This window comes from Hydractinia symbiolongicarpus, chromosome 3 (genome assembly GCF_029227915.1).
Source record: "Hydractinia symbiolongicarpus strain clone_291-10 chromosome 3, HSymV2.1, whole genome shotgun sequence".
Taxonomy (NCBI): Eukaryota; Metazoa; Cnidaria; class Hydrozoa; order Anthoathecata; family Hydractiniidae; genus Hydractinia; species Hydractinia symbiolongicarpus.
In genome coordinates this window covers 18,437,647-18,456,448 of record NC_079877.1, presented here as the reverse complement: position 1 = coordinate 18,456,448, position 18,802 = coordinate 18,437,647, and the positions used below count along the sequence as shown (strand labels likewise).

At 35.3% G+C, this 18,802-nt stretch overlaps 1 long non-coding RNA gene across 1 annotated transcript; it reads right to left on the bottom strand.

Moving 5' to 3' along the window:
• Nucleotides 1-7,089: 7,089 nt before the first annotated feature.
• LOC130636088 (uncharacterized) lies at nt 7,090-12,579 on the bottom strand. The gene is made up of 3 exons (XR_008982212.1): nt 12,346-12,579; nt 11,950-12,144; nt 7,090-7,965 (listed from the first exon to the last, which is right to left on the bottom strand). It is a non-coding gene; the product is annotated as an uncharacterized LOC130636088 (long non-coding RNA).
• Between the last annotated feature and the right edge of the window lie 6,223 nt (nt 12,580-18,802).

Here is an 18,802-nt window from a genome sequence, read left to right as displayed (position 1 = left end):
ATATATAATTCCTATAGGAATTTAATTGTAACACTTTGCAAAAGAAGGAAGTCTTCATTTTATAAAGAACTTTCAAGAAAACAAAGCAAACTTTAAAAAGGTATGGATGGGCATTAAATTTATCATCAATTGCAAAAGTAGCAAACCGGAATCCCTAGTACTATGCACATCAACAATAAAGACACCAAAGACAGTACTGTTATCTCCAATGCCTTCAATACCTATTTTGGAAATATTGCTGAAAAAACAAAAGCCAAAATAGCAAACACAAGGAATCATTTTCGTGATTATCTTACCAATCCTTCTGAAAATTCTATCTTTCTTTCTCCCACTAACTCTGAAGAAGTTCTTCTACAAATTATAAGCTTGAAAACAAATAAGGCATACGGACCTGGTAGTGTGAATTCAACTGTTTTAAAACTATTGCACCAGTAGTCAGTGGTTATTTAGGCAGTCTCTTTAACATTTCATTAGCTACTAGTATCTTCCCGAATTGTCTGAAAGAAGCAAGAACTATCCCAGTTTATAAAAAAGGAGCATTACACTGTATTAAAAATTATCACCCTATATCATTATTGTCCAACTAGTCGATAAGGCCCGTGGAAAAATCCACTTAGGCAGGATAACAAAGAAAAACAACCGTCATTTAAGTTTTGATGACGTCAGCAGAGACTTGTCAGAACTCAAATTTTTTTTTCAGAAATGTGTATGCCTGTTGCCTTCATCGTATAGATCTTGAAACGCTGGTCAAGAAAATGTATAGGATCGTGTACTTATGACAAACGGATGCAGACATATTAGGGTTTAAAGGTTTCTTATGACGTCATTAACCTGTCCATTCCAAAACGGATTCGGTGACACAGGTTTGGAAAACTTACCCAAATTGGTCCCAGGTAGTCCCTAGTTACCCACGCACGAGATGACGTCAGTTATTTCCAACCGTTTCCAAGTTATTTAGCCTTAAATTTAAAAGTGCAATGCAATGGCTTCACTAATCAACCTCGTGCCCAGGGTAATTTTTCGCTTTTTTGATATCCGAGACGGCGCGAAGAAATGACCCTGGGCCAGGCTAGTTAAAATCAGCACGATTCATGCTGATTTTTCATTTATGCAAGATTTGGTCATTTTGTTAAGAATTGCATGTGGACCGCCGAGAACACCGTATTGCTATAAAACAATCTTGGATCGAAATCAAGGATAGAATTTTATTTTTAATCAGAAACAAGTTAGCTAAACTGTTTTGAGTTTTTGCTTCAAGAAAACATGATTGCAGTGTTGCCTTCGCTTTTTTTGGCTACAAACAAATTTTAAATATATATTTATTTTAAAGTTTTCAGCCATCTATGCTAGCTAGCTAGCAAAGGTCCAAGACGTACTTTTGTAGCTACAAAGGTTGTGCAAACCACAGTAGCTAGCTATACACTTTTTTAATTATGATTTTTAGCTATCTTTATTTCATATTATTGTTAAAAGTGAAAGTACTTTTAGCTAGCTACCAAGCCACAGAATTCTCAGAGGGTTTTGTGATTAGAATTACTGAAATTATTGAAATTATTAACCCAGGATAGCCTCTTTAGTTCCTGTTGGTATTGCTATCAACTAGGGTACTGCGAAGGAAATCCTAGCAAATTTAAAGCCATTTAAGATACGAAAGTTGTGATAGCACAGCAATCACTTAACTAGACAACTGCGTAAGATATCAATCCTATTCTCATGCTGAACGCTAAGAAGAAAGGATAGATTCACACTATTATAGTCTCTGACATGACTCGGTGGGGTTTAAAACCAAGACCTTCCGCACTGAAAGCGCACGCTCAACCACAAGGCTAGCTAGTTAAGCTTTTAGTATTTTTTTAGACACATGCAGTGTTTCTAATTCCATTTTTGTCTTGCGGGCGACTTATTGCTGACGTGAACCTCTATAAACATAAGTTGATGCTTTATCACGTCAGCATTATAGTGGCATGGTGTAGCTATATATTATACTAGTATTGAGTCATCAACGCAACCATGTGTCAGTCAGATACAGGTCAGATATATACGTTTTGACCTATATAATAACTGGCTCCTTTTGTCTGTTATTGTCGTAACGTGCATATACACCTAATAAACTCGTATTGTCTAAAAATTTTTACAATTGTTAGGTCAAAATTTATAATTGTCTTTAAAAAAAATCTTATCGCTCTGCTTTAAATGCCTAAATTCGAAAAGTATAGCTATTACAGAATCATTTTTTATGCTAATCCCATCAGACCAGCCTAAAAGCATCTCCAAACAAGTTTTAACTCAATATCTTTCTTTTTCATCCTTCTTTTTTATCATATTGCAGTTTCGGTTTTCACAAAACGGTTCCCTGGAAACTCATTTACAACTAAATGGCCACTATGGTCAAACCAATTGACTTTTTTCAATAAATTTATGTTTGTTGCTTTACTAAGAGATAAAAGTCATAAAACATAGGATGTGTCATTTCATGCAGTCAGAGAAAATTGTTATTTAATCTGTAAAATCGATTGTTATTTAATCCGTAACCGATTTAATTAAGCGTATAACTATTTAGTTAATTAAATGGTATGAACTTCTTAATCTAGTTTTTTAATCTTTTTCAACTAAATCAACAGCATATGATTTTATTTTTTTGTTTATGTGTTCTGCACCGAAAGAATATTAGCTAGAGTGTAAAAGAAGGTCTGTTCGGGAGAAATAGGATTAGTTATGTATAGCTGCATATACCTTGTGTTGTATTTAAGCTAGCTAGATAGCTGCTAAACATGTCTTCAAGAAAACCTTCATTGTGTTTTTTACTACACCCTGTGCACAAAAGCGAGCATAGCTAGCTTTAGAGTCTAGTAGCTACCTCCTCAACTGCACTGCAAAAAAAACACAAGCTTACGTTAACAGCCTCTGGGTACAACTAAATGGTATTTATTTTTAATTGCACGTTAAGCTATACTAACAATGCCAAGTATTTTATTTTTCACAAAAATAAATTCAGTTCAGCAGAACATTAACATTCCACCGTCCCGTTCGCATATAAACTTAGCCGCCATTATTGTTTTTCTGTTACTATTCAATTTTTTGCGCATAAATTAATTTATCTTCATAATTAACGGAAACTTGAGAACCCAATCAGATAGCAGAACTGACCAGTGTGACCCAGGGTAAATTCTTCCCGCCGTCCGAGATTGTCAGAAAGATAAAAATGTGCCTGGGGACAAGGTTGCTTCACTAATCCTAATATACTTTCCTTTGACGTCAATATTGCTAATTTACAGAAGAAATTTATAGACGATGAGTCACAGACAGAACTGGCGCATTATTATATAGACTAGTCAATAAAGCCCGTGGAAAAATCCATTTAGGCAGAAGAATAATATAAAAATAGGTTGTTCAAGATTTTTTGCTGACGTCAGCAGTGCAATTAAAAAAAAAGTTCGCGAAATTTGTTTATCCGTTTCCTGTACTGTGCTGAGCTTGAAACGCTGATTAGAATAATGTATAGTATCATGTGCTATTGACCAACGGTTAAGAAGATATAAAAGTTTAAAAGTTATGCTGACGTCAGCAATGGTCCGTAAAAACCTAAAAACTCTTTTTTAGAAATTTGTATACCTGTTGCCTTCATCGTATAGATCTTGAAACGCTGATCAAGAAAATGTATAGGATCATGTAATTTTAATAAACGGTTGCATTGCAGAGATATTAGGATTTGAAGGTTTTTGATGACGTCATTAACCCGTCCATTCCGAGACGCATTCGGGGACCCAGTTTTGGAAAAATTACCCAAATTGGTCCTAGGTGGTCCCTAGTTACCCACGCGGTGAAAAGTCATTGACGTCACCACCTCGTTTCCAAGTAATTTGCCCTCAAAGTTTTAGGTGCACTGTAATGGCTTCATTAATTTAAAATAGGATATTGACGTTAAAGTAGTGTTATTGACTTGGCGCCATAACGTCAGAAAATTTAACGTACGTATTAACGGCGTATTATTATATAGACTAGTCGTTGCGTACGTATTAACGGCGTATTATTATATAGACTAGTCGTTGCCCGTGGAAAAATCCACGGGTTCGCCCGTCCTTTGAATTTACCCGTGGCAACAAAGTGGATAAGAATATATCGCATTTGATATTCGTGTTTCCGTAACATAATTTTCTAACTTAGCGGGGGTCCGCGCAGAGACAAACAGACGACGGCTATTATTATAGAGACTAGTCGAAAAAGCCCTTTAATTACCTTGAAATGGAGCAAACCAACTAGTCTTTCCACTATCAAGAGGACCTACCAGCAACAATTTCTTTTCCTTGATGGAATACTGACCGGCGAGCAAAATTTGGTACCATTTTTGATAAAAACGCAACCGCACATTTCTATCTGGGAAGCTATTTTCGACACCTACAAATGTAGTTCAGTGCACCTTTTTTAGAACTACGTTACAACAAGTTACAATACGTTACAACACGTTACAACTACCACCTTGATATGTTACAACGCGTTGAAAGAAAAAGAGCCAACATTTTTTTTCACTGACAATGCGTTACAACAAGTTACAATACGTTACAACACGTTACAACTACCACCTTGATATGTTACAACGCGTTAAAAGAAACAAAAACACATTTTCTTCACTGACAATTCGTTACAACAAGTTACAATACGTTACAACACGTTACAACTACCACCTCCATATGTTACAACTCGTTAAATGATAAAAAAACACACATTTTCTTCACTGACAATGCGTTACAACAAGTTACAATACGTTACATCACGTTACAACTACCACCTTGATATGTTACAACGCGTTGAAAGAAAAAGAGCCAACATTTTTTTTCACTGACAATGCGTTACAACAAGTTACAATACGTTACAACACGTTACAACTACCACCTCGATATGTTACAACGCGTTAAAAGAAAAGTAAAAACAATTACCTTCTATAAATGGCTTTGGTTCAGGATTTTTTCCCGCACAATGAACGTACGGTACGAATGCTCGGGGAGATCCCTTAAAATTTGGCTTGACATCGAAACATTTTTTGGTGATGTTATAACAAACTCCATTTGGCAAGCATTCAATGTAATTGTAATCCAGAGTTATTTGATCAATTATTTGACACTCGCCGTCCGACAGCAAAAATACCAATTCTCGTAAATTTGGCGTAATTTCGTTGGCGATTGCTTTGTTTTTCAACGAGCGATAGAGATAGCTTTTCACCGAACAACAGTAAACGTATGTGTATCTGCTTTCTCCTATTTTTTTATATACACCTCCATTTCACAGTCCAAAGCTATTCCTCTCCATCATCCTTCGAACTATATCCACGAATTGACAAAGTTTGTTAGTTGACTTAACGGGAATAGTAACTTCTGTGCCTATGCGTGTAACAATGTAAAAACATGTTTTAACTTCTACAAAAAACTTAGTCTTATTATTGGAGAAAGTAAGTAAATTTGTTCGTGGCAACTTGCCTTCCGATTTATCAATTACTTTTAAATCAAGCGATGTAAATCTGATTTCGGATAAACCACGAATTACATCTTGATATACCTCTTTATCAATATTTTTTTTTAGAATTAGCTGACAGGGTTTCATCGAGTACTGTTCACTTTCCATAACAGCAACGTGGTCAAATTGAACACCTTCATCTCTAGCTGCACTCATAATCATTGTGCGATGGGATATCTCAACTATCCGTTTTGCTTCTTCCCTATTGTGGTCTTTCAAGAATTGGTATAACGATCCTGAGAATGCTTGCAATGCACTGGTTTTGCCTACAAATATCAAATGTGGCGTAAAATATTCGAAGAACATTGACAGTATTTCAAGTACTAAAAGGTTCAAGTATTTACCTCTTGTCTGTATAGCATTGCACGTTGTTAAATTCAATCCGGCTTGCATAAAAGACTTCGACAAATTTGTTTCAAATTGACTTAAGGTACAGTTTGGCAAGTCGCACGCGATCCAGAAAGAAATGCCAGGAAATGTTTCAGGCGCATTTGCGCCGTTTCTGTTATCACCTTCACTGCTAGAGTCGGCTCCTAGTTCTTCCTCCCCTTCATTCCTCATCGACTTTCTCTTACGAGGTCTGGCCATATAGGTAATACAAGAAAAAAAACAGGATACTTGTTCGTTGCTAAGCAATATGTTCTCCATCTGCATTCTCTTGCCCCAAATGACCTCGCGGGCATCAACATCACTTCCCCACATCGCACGGACGGCTACTACCTGATATTTTCTTATTACCGGTTGGACGATGCATGCCTTCAGGGCGCGTTTCAAAACTTCACTTCGCAGTTGCCTGTTAGCCATGTTCTGCTAAGTAATACAAACGAATGCTGCAGCGGAACAAAAATAATCTCCTATGGTTATTATTATTATTATTATTATTATTATTATTATTATTATTATTATTATTATTATTATTATTATTATTATTATTATTATTATTATTATTATTATTATTATTATTATTATTATTATTATTATTATTATTATTATTATTATTATTATTATTATTATTATTATTATTATTATTACTATTATTATTATTATTATTATTATTATTATTATTATTATTTTATTATTATTATTATTACTTTATTATTATTATTATTATTATTATTATTATTATTATTATTATTATTATTATTATTATTATTATTATTATTATTATTATTATTATTATTATTATTATTATTATTATTATTATTATTATTTGGCTAGGCTGGTATCATATTGAACCTAAACAAGTTTCATAGGCTGTTCAGGTCAAATTTTTCTATGCGCCGCTCGACCTTCTAGCCGTATGCAACGTTTTCTACATTTCTATACGGTTTCAACGAGGGGTCGCGCAACTCCTAACTCCAAGCCATTCTCTAGTTATTGTTATTTTTATGATAGATAGTATAGCCCTTTTTTGTTGCGTTTTTCGGCCAATTTCGCAACAAAACACGGCACAAAGACGGGGGTCATGTATAGGTTTTTTTTCACAATTTCTATCTTTAAAAATCAATAACTCCAGATTGAGACATGGTAAGAACTTAAAATTTTTACAGTAGATAGTATATTTGTAAAAGAAAAAATATATTAATTTTTGATGGTTTATTTTTAGAAATGACGTAATGATGACGTCATAGCTCAAATATTACTACAAATTGCTCTAAAAGCGCAAGAAAGTATACAACAACCAGTAAACAATTTTATAAACTGTAATCTTAACGTTAAACAAAGTTCATTAGAGTGTACGAAATTTCGGACAAGGGTGTAAATTTGCAGACCAGATAGAAAAAATGACGTCATAGTTGAAAAAATCTTTCCAAATTGATGAAAATGCAAAAAAGTTCACAGGAACATAATAAAACACCACAAATTAGTAACTATTCAAAAATTATACAAACACTCTTAAGGAGTACAAATATCTGACAAGAGTGTAATTTGCAGACCAGATAGAAAAAATGACGTCATAGTTGAAAAAATCTTTCCAAATTGATGAAAATGCGAAAAAAATTCACAGGAACATAATAAAACACCACAAATTAGTAACTATTCAAAAATTTTACAAACACTCTTGAAGAGTACAAAATATTTGACAAGAGTGTAATTTGCAGACCAGATAGTAAAAATGATGCTGTAGCTCAAAAATAACATAAAATCAATGTATAAAAGCAAAACAATTATACAATAACCGGCAAAAATGTTTATAAACTGTAATCTTAACATTGAGAGACTTCATAGAAATGTACGAAATTTATATTTTTGCAGACCAGCCAGAGAAAATAACGTAATAGCTGAAAAGATATTTCAAATTTAAGGAAATGTAAAAAGAAAGTCCACAGGAACCACTGTAAAACACTAAGTTGGTAACTATAAAACTTTGACAAACACTCTTAAAGCTTGCAAAATATTTGACAGAGTATAAATATGCAGACCAGATGAAAATGGAACAACTGCACCTTTTAGCACCTAAATAAAAAAAAGAACGCAAAATATTAAGCTACCATAAGTGCTAAATGTTTTAATAGAACAATATATACCACATGTCACAAGTTGACAAAACAATGATCCTCAAAGGAAGAAGTTTTTGCCATAAAAAAGTTCCACGGTTTGAACGAAATACATTACCACAAAAATTTCTTCCCTCAAATATATAACTATACTATAACTAACTATATTCTAAGATAACATAATAACGTCTCCCTTCTCAAAATCTAAAATTATTGGAAAACTCCAAACTGTCTCAGGTTCTGACTCATATACTACATTAAACAACGTGCGTTTAGGATTGGAATGTCGTTTTGCTACACTTAGAATTTCCCCTTTACACCAATATGCATCCTCTTCATCTTCTTCCTTTAAATGATGCCGTATGTGTAAACCAACTAAACAATCAGGGTCTTTGATGAAGGAAGGGAGTTTGTTGCTTTTTTGTTGTTCAGACAGTTTTTTCATCCTTTCTTTCTTGATCTTTTCCATCAGTTCCTTTTTTTGGGTTGCAACTACTTCATCTCTATCTTCCTTCGACTTCAGGTTATCCTTTGTTACCTTTTCTGCAGATGATGAAAATGTTACATGCATGATTTTAACAAAGTTTTCAAGAAGCTCTTCCCAAGACAAATCAACTCTTTTGTTTCCACTCTGTTTTGTTTTGTTAAACAATTTGGAATTGCATTTGAAAGGCATAACATGCCTGTAAAAATTCATTTGCGCTAGCAAAACTTCTGCACGTTTTTGTGATGATATATCCATGATGTTTTTTTTCAGTTCATCAACAGATATCCAAGCCTGGACATTTAGCTCAAGCAATTTGTTAAAAGCTTCCACTTTCTTCAATGCTATTTTCTCTTCAGCTTTCTTTTTCATATCTTGTTTAGCAAGCAATTTCCTTTTCCTCTCCTCCAACAGTTCTTTTCTCCTTGATTTATACTTCGCCTTCATTTTTTCCACATTATGTCTGGCTGATTCCATCATACTTTTTTTCTCATCATAAGACTTCTGTTCAAACCAATCAAGTGTTTTGTTACGCGACCACATGGTTAAAGCCTGCAATGTTTCAACATTGGCACTTGGCTTCGTTTTCACTAACAAATCCAAAATTGCAAAGTCACTTTCAGAAGCCTTATTGGTTACTGGTACAATTGATGACGTCTCCTTTATTATCTGACTGGGGCTCCAGTACTTTCCTCCAGGCAGTTGATCCTTACATTGACGCTCTAAGATGATGAGAATTGCATGGCAAATAATTTCAAGGGCTTGCTGTGTTAGAATATCCAATTCATCATCACCTGTATCCTCAAATAGCTTGATAAATAATTCATCTTTGTTGTGTACAATAATACCATCCTCTTGGAAAATATGACTGCCAGATAGAAGTGATGAACAATTGTTGCAGAGTGCAGATAGTTTGACTTTAAGTTGTAACAGGTATGGATTTATTTCGAGGATACTTTCACAAGACTCTATTAATCGCCACAATGGACCAGTCAATAATTTATCAATAATGCCAAGTGCTCTGACTTCACTAAGAAACAACTTATTTGATACGTCTTCATTTACAGCTTTCAGTAAATTATTAGGATCAGGCCATGATGAAAGAAAAGATACGACTGCATCACGATGGTAATATAATGCAGCAGCGTTATAAAACAATATGTTAAAACGATTTCCAATAAATGGTACAAAGTAAGATTTCTGATTGCGACCAGCTAAAAACGAGTTAAAATACGATGCTACTCCACATTCGTCACTTCCACGCACATGAAAAGCTTTACAAGCTGTACGCACTAATCTAGAAGCAGAAGATTCTTTTGCACTATTGAAGGCAAATACTGTTTCATAGTCATCACAGAGGACCATTCTCTCAAATGAATGCAGAACTTTATCTGCCTCTGAGGCAAAATTTGCCAGAAGATGTAATTTGCAAAAGAAATTTCCCATATCGGTCATGTCCGTTTTTTGTGTTTCGCTTAAATAATTCCAGTTTTCTACAACATTTGGTAATAATTTTTCCCTTAAAGATTTCAGTTGTGAGTTAAATAAAGGATTAATAGGGCCAAGATCCGACATTGTAGATTTGATTGATGTGACAAGCCGGGAAAAATTTGCATCCTTGTCACATTCTTTCAGAATGTCACACATGTCATCAATTGTGTCAGTAAAATTTTTCATTACTATTGCCGCATCGCCACCTGCAACTTCTGATAATCCAAATGTTAAAGTTTTTCCTTTCGATGTTGTAATCTGAAAATTTTGATAATGTTTATGGTATTTTGATGTACCATCTCCATGTAAACAATTACCAAACGCCTCCTTGTCATTATCAATCATTGCTTCTGCAACCTGTAATTGTGCTAAAATTAATGCTTCTTGCATTAAATGACTTTTTAAACCTTGTGAAGGCAACCTGTCAACCCTTTTTTTTGCAAGTTTTTCAAGTACAACCTTGATCACATCATTTACCTTTCCCATGCTGACATTCAAGGAAAGTAATTCCATAACAACTTCTCTTATTTCGTCTGAATAACGACCACCTTCAAATGTTACAATTTCATTGTCGTTTAATAACGAAACGAGCATTTGCAAATCACGATTTTCTTCAGTAAGTTGCTTCATGTTTGTACAGAGTTTGTCATAATCACTTTTTAAACACTTCATATCATTCACTTCTTTGTGGTCAATCAATTTTTTCTGGTTTTCAATTTTTAACAACAAACTGTGCGTCTTTCTTTTCAGTTTTGCTTTCTCATTCCGCAGATCATCAACTATAGTTTCACTGTTTTCTAATTTATCATTGAGTCTGTTCAAGTTTACTTTCATGTCATCCAACTCATCACTTTTATTCTCAGTACCAGATATCAATTCAGCTATTTCTGATTCCATTTTATTAATTTTATCATCTCTGTTTTTAATTTTCTTTGATAAATTTCTCAATTTATCTGCCCTCGCTTTGCTATTATCTTTAAATTTCAATTCCACATTTCTAAGTTTTTCCTCTACTTCAAGATAATTGTTCTTTATACGACGATATTCTGCTGTCAACTTATTTTCATCCTTCATTGCTACAAATAACTCGTTACTAAGTTTCTTAACCTCTTTGACTTGTGTGTTGTATTGAATTTCTAATTCTTGAAAATTTTCGCACTTTCTTTTTAAACTTTTGTTTTCCTCCTTTAATTGTTTCATTTTCTCTTTAAACAAAACTTCATTTCTAGAACTAGCCGCATCAATAGATCGCTGATGTGGGGTAATTTGCACTGGAACACTAAACTCAGCTTCCAACAAAGTTTCTATAGCAGAATTAGCTTTCCTTTTTTTCAGACCATTTACTTTCTCTACTAGTCTTTTAACTTTTGTATATAACGCTTTTTCTGGACATGTTATTTCAACACCAAGTAAAACAAATCCATCACTTACTTCTTTAATGCTTTTTTCATTCAATGAAGAAAAAAGATCATAAACTTGTTTATTTTTAATACTCATTTTTAAAGCTGAAAATATATCAAGCGAAACTGCACTAATAATTTTATTGTCTAACATAAGCTGCAAAACTTTTAACCAATGCATATTATTTTTAAAATACCATTCCTACCTAGACTGTGTATTATCTGCCTTTCTAGTTTACGTCAGCAATTATGATATAGCTATACATACTAAACAATGGAATATTTACAAAAATAACATTATATAATCATTATCTCTTCAATTATTATCTAAATCTTGCTTTTTAAAACAGTATAAGCTAGCTATAAAGTAACCTACTCTGACTCTTAGCTAACTTTAGGCCTGGAAAGTTGGAAGAGAGGCGTTTTTGTAAAAAAGAATAATGGTAAACAGTAAACAGTTTGCAAGAACTGAGTGGGTAACAAATTGGTATCTGGAATCAACAAATTTCCAAGCCTAATACTTTAAGTGTTTAAAAACCAAATCACACTAGTAGTAAGCAAAATATACCTTTATCTATTAACCACACAGTGGTATGGAATAATTAAACACAACATCACACACTCCATCTTCTGGTCCACTACTTCGGCTAATATATATATAGCTAGGTAGCTAGCTAGCTTTGGTGCTTTAGTTTAGTAGCTGTGTCTAATGTTAACTGGAATATCTAGCACATAGCCATGATTAATAGCCATCATTCCAAGACTATAAATTATATAATAAAATAAAATAAATAAAAAGTCGAAATTCGTTGTTGCACTGCAGCAAGTCACATAGAACTTTAAGACGGGGGTTCGATATAAACAAAAAATGCTTTTTCTCCAGATTTGTCATGCAGGAAAGTTAGGAATAAGAATAGAAATTGAAAGTATATTTTTAATATAAACTAATTTCAAGTGAGACTACCTGATACGTCATGCACTTTCCTCTGTTTGCGCCAAGTTTACATTTCCCTCGTCGAAATCTGAATACACTGTTGGTCGTTTAAACAAGTCTCATTCAAAAAAACAAATTTAAGGTACTTAACAATCACTATCTGCCCATACACCATCTGTCTTAAGCGAAATAGGTGCCGAATTCGACGATTTAAAATAAGTGCCATCACGCGCAATAACAAAATACGCGTTGCCGTGTGCGAGCTTGTTTTAAGCTGAATTTCCGAACACGGCAAAAAGTCACGTGACTGAACAGCCTAGTTTCAGTTCTCCGAACGAGTTTTCGAATTTGCAGGCTTTCGAATATCTGATACCAATATTGAGCCCTTACCTAAATACACGGATGCGATTCGTAACTTCCCAACATCAACATTCATCACAGACATACGCAGCTGGTTCGGCCTCGTCAACAAGTTTCTAACTATGATTAACTGCGAGACTTGATGGCACCGTTCAAGCTATTCCTTAATCCGAAATACTCTTCTCAATGGACCCTAGAACTTGATGAGAAATTTCGCTTGTCGAAGCAACTAATTATTGACTCCATTGTTCATTGGGTAAAAATCTTTGACTAATCGAGACGAACATGCTTGCGACCTGACTAGTCTCGTCAAAGTATCGGCTATTTTCTACTGCAAAAACATTGCAACTGGGGTCAAATTAATACGGAACAACGTTACGCACCAATTGAGGGCGAATGCCTTGCTGTTGCCTGGGCCCTCGAGCAAACGGAATATTTCACCCTGGGTTGCCCTAACCTCATTGTTGTCACCGTACACAAGCCCCTCGAAAAAATTCTTGGAGATCGCACTCTAGATGAGATATCCAATACACGTATATTCCGATTCGAACAGCGTACACTACTATGAAGCTTTGGCATCTACCACCTCCCCGGAAGAACCAACGCAGCTGCTGATGCCACCTCCCGTTACTCCTCCGCAGAGTTAAATGCTGTAACTGTCGCAGATGGACTCGAGCATGCTATGAACTCTTCCATTCACAGTGAGACGTGCAGTGTATTCAACCTCTCGTGGGAGCTGATCTCAGATGAAACCTCTAGCGACCCCACCTTATCGTCACTGGGAAGTGCTATCAAAGGAGGCCTGCTGGACAATCCCCCCTTACCAAATTTAAGACAATCTGACTATTGGCAATACCGAGATTCCCTCCATGTCCTTGATGGTGTTATTTTGTGATCGTGTTGTTATTCCTCCCAAGCTACGTCCCGCAGTCCTAGTTATCCTGCATTCAGCTAACCAAGGCGTTACTCCAATAGAATCCTGTGCTCGAACCATCGTTTTCTGGCCAGGTATGACAAAGGACATTGATTCAAAACGAATGGATTGATAGCAGCACTGCGATCCCTTTTTGCCAATTTTGGTGTACCGCGGGAACTTTCGAGTGACGGTGGTCCTGAATTCGTATGTCATCAGTGTACTTTCTTCAGTCGAACGGAAGGGCTGAGGTGGCAGTAAAAAATGCAAACGTCTACTTAAGGGGAGCATTTCACCCCGGGTCACTCGATAACGACCGTTTCTTACGAGCCATGTTGCAAGTCCGAAAACACACCTGATTCAGATGTTTTACCAGCTGAGATTATCCTTGTGCGGCCACTTCGGGATGCATTCTCCTTTGTCAATAGACTTCCGAAGTTTTTCAACCCCTCAGTTCAGTGGCGTGATGCGTGGAAAAAGAGGGAGGAGTCGATGCGCATTAGATTTCAACGATCTGCTGAACGTCTAACAGAGCATTCCTAGGCTCTTGCTTGCCTACATTTTAATCATCAGGTATTCATTCAAAATCAGACTGGGCGTTTTCCTACGAAATGGGATAAGTCAGGAACCATTGTCTATGTTATAAACCATGACCAGTACGGCGTTGAAGTACATGGATCTGGCCGAGTTTCCTTACGAAATAGACGTTTGCATCGCAATAGGTTTGACCCACCGTCATCTGTTATAGAAGACCAGGCTCCACTACCTATTGCCCGACAGACTGAACCCTCCATTGACGTTTCACAGATTCCGCATCTGTTCATCTCGGTTCACCCCTTTCAACTGTGCCTCTTGTGCCTGCGAGTGTCACACATAATGACCATGTAATACCTTTAGATGAACCTGTTACCATCCATACCAGTATACTAGGGAGTGATCACACTATCGATATGCCAAGACAGGATCCAACGAGACCAGACCGCCCTCGTCGTGCAGTTCGCCCCCCATCTCGATATGTTCTAGAGACAGAAAAAATGGACATAATTTGATTGGTTGGTAATGTTGATTGGTTATTGGTTATTGATATTATTGTGATTGGTAATGTTGTGGTTGGTTTCAACTTTGAAAATTTTGTTTGGACTTAGAAGACTGAGACATTATGTTACGAACAGTATGGCTAACATACAATTTTTTTTGGCCTTTTTTTGTGGACTCGCAAAATACGGAGGGGATGTAGGATTATAGTTATTGATTTCCGCCGGCGAAGGTGGAATCCTTAAAATCGCCTAAGGAGATCTTAACTTTAGCTTACTCATTTTTTTTTTTTAATCGCAACACTTTTACAAAACTTTTAGGTTTTCTTGTTGCAAATTTATTAAAAAATATAAAATAACCTTTGGCAGCCCTTCAAACATCACGCGCGGTTTTATAATATGACTTGTCTTTGTGGTAGAAAACGTAACCTATTTACCTATACAGATAGATAGATTGATAGATAGATAGATAGATAGATAGATAGATAGATAGATAGATAGATAGATAGATAGATAGATAGATAGATAGATAGATAGATAGATAGATAGATAGATAGATAGATAGATAGATAGATAGATAGATAGATAGATAGATAGATAGATAGATAGATAGATAGATAGATAGATAGATAGATAGATAGATAAATAGATAGATAGTAGATAGATAGATAGATAGATAGATAGATAGATAGATAGATAGATAGATAGATAGATAGATAGATAGATAGATAGATAGATAGATAGATAGATAGATAGATAGATAGATAGATAGATAGATAGATAGATAGATAGATAGATAGATAGATAGATAGATAGATAGATAGATAGATAGATAGATAGATAGATAGATAGATAGATAGATAGATAGATAGATAGATAGATAGATAGATAGATAGATAGATAGATAGATAGATAGATAGATAGATAGATAGATAGATAGATAGATAGATAGATAGATAGATAGATAGATAGATAGATAGATAGATAGATAGATAGATAGATAGATAGATAGATAGATAGATAGATAGATAGATAGATAGATAGATAGATAGATAGATAGATAGATAGATAGATAGATAGATAGATAGATAGATAGATAGATAGATAGATAGATAGATAGATAGATAGATAGATAGATAGATAGATAGATAGATAGATAGATAGATAGATAGATAGATAGATAGATAGATAGATAGATAGATAGATAGATAGATAGATAGATAGATAGATAGATAGATAGATAGATAGATAGATAGATAGATAGATAGATAGATAGATAGATAGATAGATAGATAGATAGATAGATAGATAGATAGATAGATAGATAGATAGATAGATAGATAGATAGATAGATAGATAGATAGATAGATAGATAGATAGATAGATAGATAGATAGATAGATAGATAGATAGATAGATAGATAGATAGATAGATAGATAGATAGATAGATAGATAGATAGATAGATAGATAGATAGATAGATAGATAGATAGATAGATAGATAGATAGATAGATAGATAGATAGATAGATAGATAGATAGATAGATAGATAGATAGATAGATAGATAGATAGATAGATAGATAGATAGATAGATAGATAGATAGATAGATTTTTAGTTAAAAAAAAATTTACTAAGAAATTGCACACAGACCTCATAAATAGTTATAACATTTACTATAGCTATGTTTTAAATATAAATATAAATATAACTCTTTCGCTTTTTAGGTAATGAATACAGTTAAAAAAATTGTTTACAGTTCAGGAATGTTATGTGATCAAATAAACTTCAGTGGAGGTTCACTAGTGAGGGTTGTGGAAGTTGTTATAAGGTCGACACAGGAAAACGATAGAATTAGCAGAGCTAGAAAGCCTATGGAAACCGATGGGATTTTCAATAAATCAACAGGAACCAACGATTCAGCAGGAGATTGACACAGTGCAAGGAAGGGTTGGTGATAGCAATACTTAACCTTAGCAGTCATGGTATTGATAGTAATAGAGCGGTATTTCAAAGTTGGATGCAGAAAAAAGTAGAATTATACATAGTAGCTGGGTTAGGGGGTCATGATATACAGTTTTTCAAAAAACCACGGTCACACTCTCATAAAAATTATTATACAGAAATTTGTTTGTGACGTCACAACTTTTTTTCACGCTCCATTACACAAAAATCTATTGATCTGCATGAAAAATCCCCATCATGCGGTGTTGAGTCATGCATATCAAGGTTAAGTCCTTATCATACAAAAAATGAGTCAAAGGGGGAATTCCCTAGTGATACTAATAATCATCAACAATCAACGCATGCGCTGTAAAAAGGGAATTCCAAACTTGTTATACAATCTTCGGACTTTGTTGAAAGTATATAATAAAGATGAGTTGGTTTCACAGTATTCTGGACCATGCCAAGACACAGGACATGTGTAACAAAGCTGTTGAAAATAATCCCCATCTACTCAAATATGTCCCGGACCGGTTCAAGATGCAAGACATGTGCAGCATGCCCGTTGAAAAGTATCCCTACCTATTCAAGTATGTCCCCAAAAGGTTCAGGACGCGAGATATGCGCGACAACATGCGTCCAATATGTAGCTTCGAGACTTGTAGAACGTATATAAAATGGTACTCTGTTACATATCTTACAACGTGGTTGTAAGATATAATAAATTGTGCGTCAACTGTCAATCAAAATTTGATATTTTCGGGACCGCAACACTGAGTGCATTTATGCCTGGAGTAGGTATTTCCTCACCTCTTATGGCCCTTGCATTGCTACAAGAATCAGAGAAAGAGGGGTCCAATGAGCGGAGGATTAAAGACCTGTTATCACCAATATATAACATATAACGGGGTGGTTGCGTATGTACCATGACATGTAATTCTCTGCAGTTGTTCAAAATAAATAAAGAAGATGCTGAAATTTGAAATTGAACTTGTCAATCCAAAACTATTCTACAACTTTGCCGCTACGTTTACAAATATCAACGATATTAATGTAGGATACCTGACTGTTTCAAATGCCAGACCTGCTAACGGAGGTAAGGGCAAACAATATGTGGTGGGGTATCATACACAGGACCTCGTGGTAGCTCTTAGGGTGAAAACACCAAAAATCTGGTCCCCAAATGGGGTGACCAAGTATAACGCTAATGCATCACCGGCAATGAGCCTAGATTTCGAGAAGTATCCACATTGGGTTGCAAAATATCGTCAAATATGGTCAAAAGTCTAAGAGTTGATATCTGAGTAACTGATGACGGAGCCCGTAAAAAAGGATCGTTATGTGAATGCTAAAGTCCAATATTACAAGGACACAATTACCACCAAATTTTATGGTATGTCCGTACCGTATAATGAGCCCTGCCAACCCAGTGCAATCCTTGCCATTTCATCGGTGTATTATTATAGGCCCAAAATGCCTATAAAATATATATTTAAGGCTCATACTCAGGCGGGACTCTAAGTACCGCTTACATACTGTGCAGGTCGAACGTTTTTTAAAATCTCATCCTGCATCTCTTTTCTCCCCTCATCCCTGCCCCTGGCAACCAGCTGGGCACGCTCTTGTTCGTTTATGCTGTTAACGACACGGTTAAACCGCTGCCACATTTGTTCTTTTAGTAGCATATACCTCTCCTTTTCTCTACTGATCAGACTGTATTCATAGTCACTAATCACACCGTTCCCCATTGCCTTTGAAATAAGATCGATAATAGAATTTAATGTAGCCTCCTCGAGCAGCCTGATACCCTCATGCTTTTTGCTCTTAACCCCAAGTCTTTTTGAGACATTTCTAAGGCCTGCTTGACCTATCCCGGCCGCAATAGTGAGCCCCCTCATGGCAATAGCCCAGGGTACCCCTAGTCCTGAGGCTATAGCGCCGATGCCAAGTCCCGACGTAATCACGCTCACACCAAGCAAGCCATGGTCACAGAATCGTACTCAGGTCCCATGCATTTTAAATTTCTTTGCAAGCTTGTCCCGCTCCTTTATATCATTTCGAAGGTATTTTTCAATATCATCGATTTTTTTTCAGCCTGTATACTCTCCTCCTGCATATCCGCGCCTTCCGCGGGCGCACTCGGTAAATTTGGCTATATCGCTATATCGCTCATTTATTTTATCAGGATTTGCATCGTAAGGCCGGTGAACGTCACATTTTTTTCACGGTAGAATACGT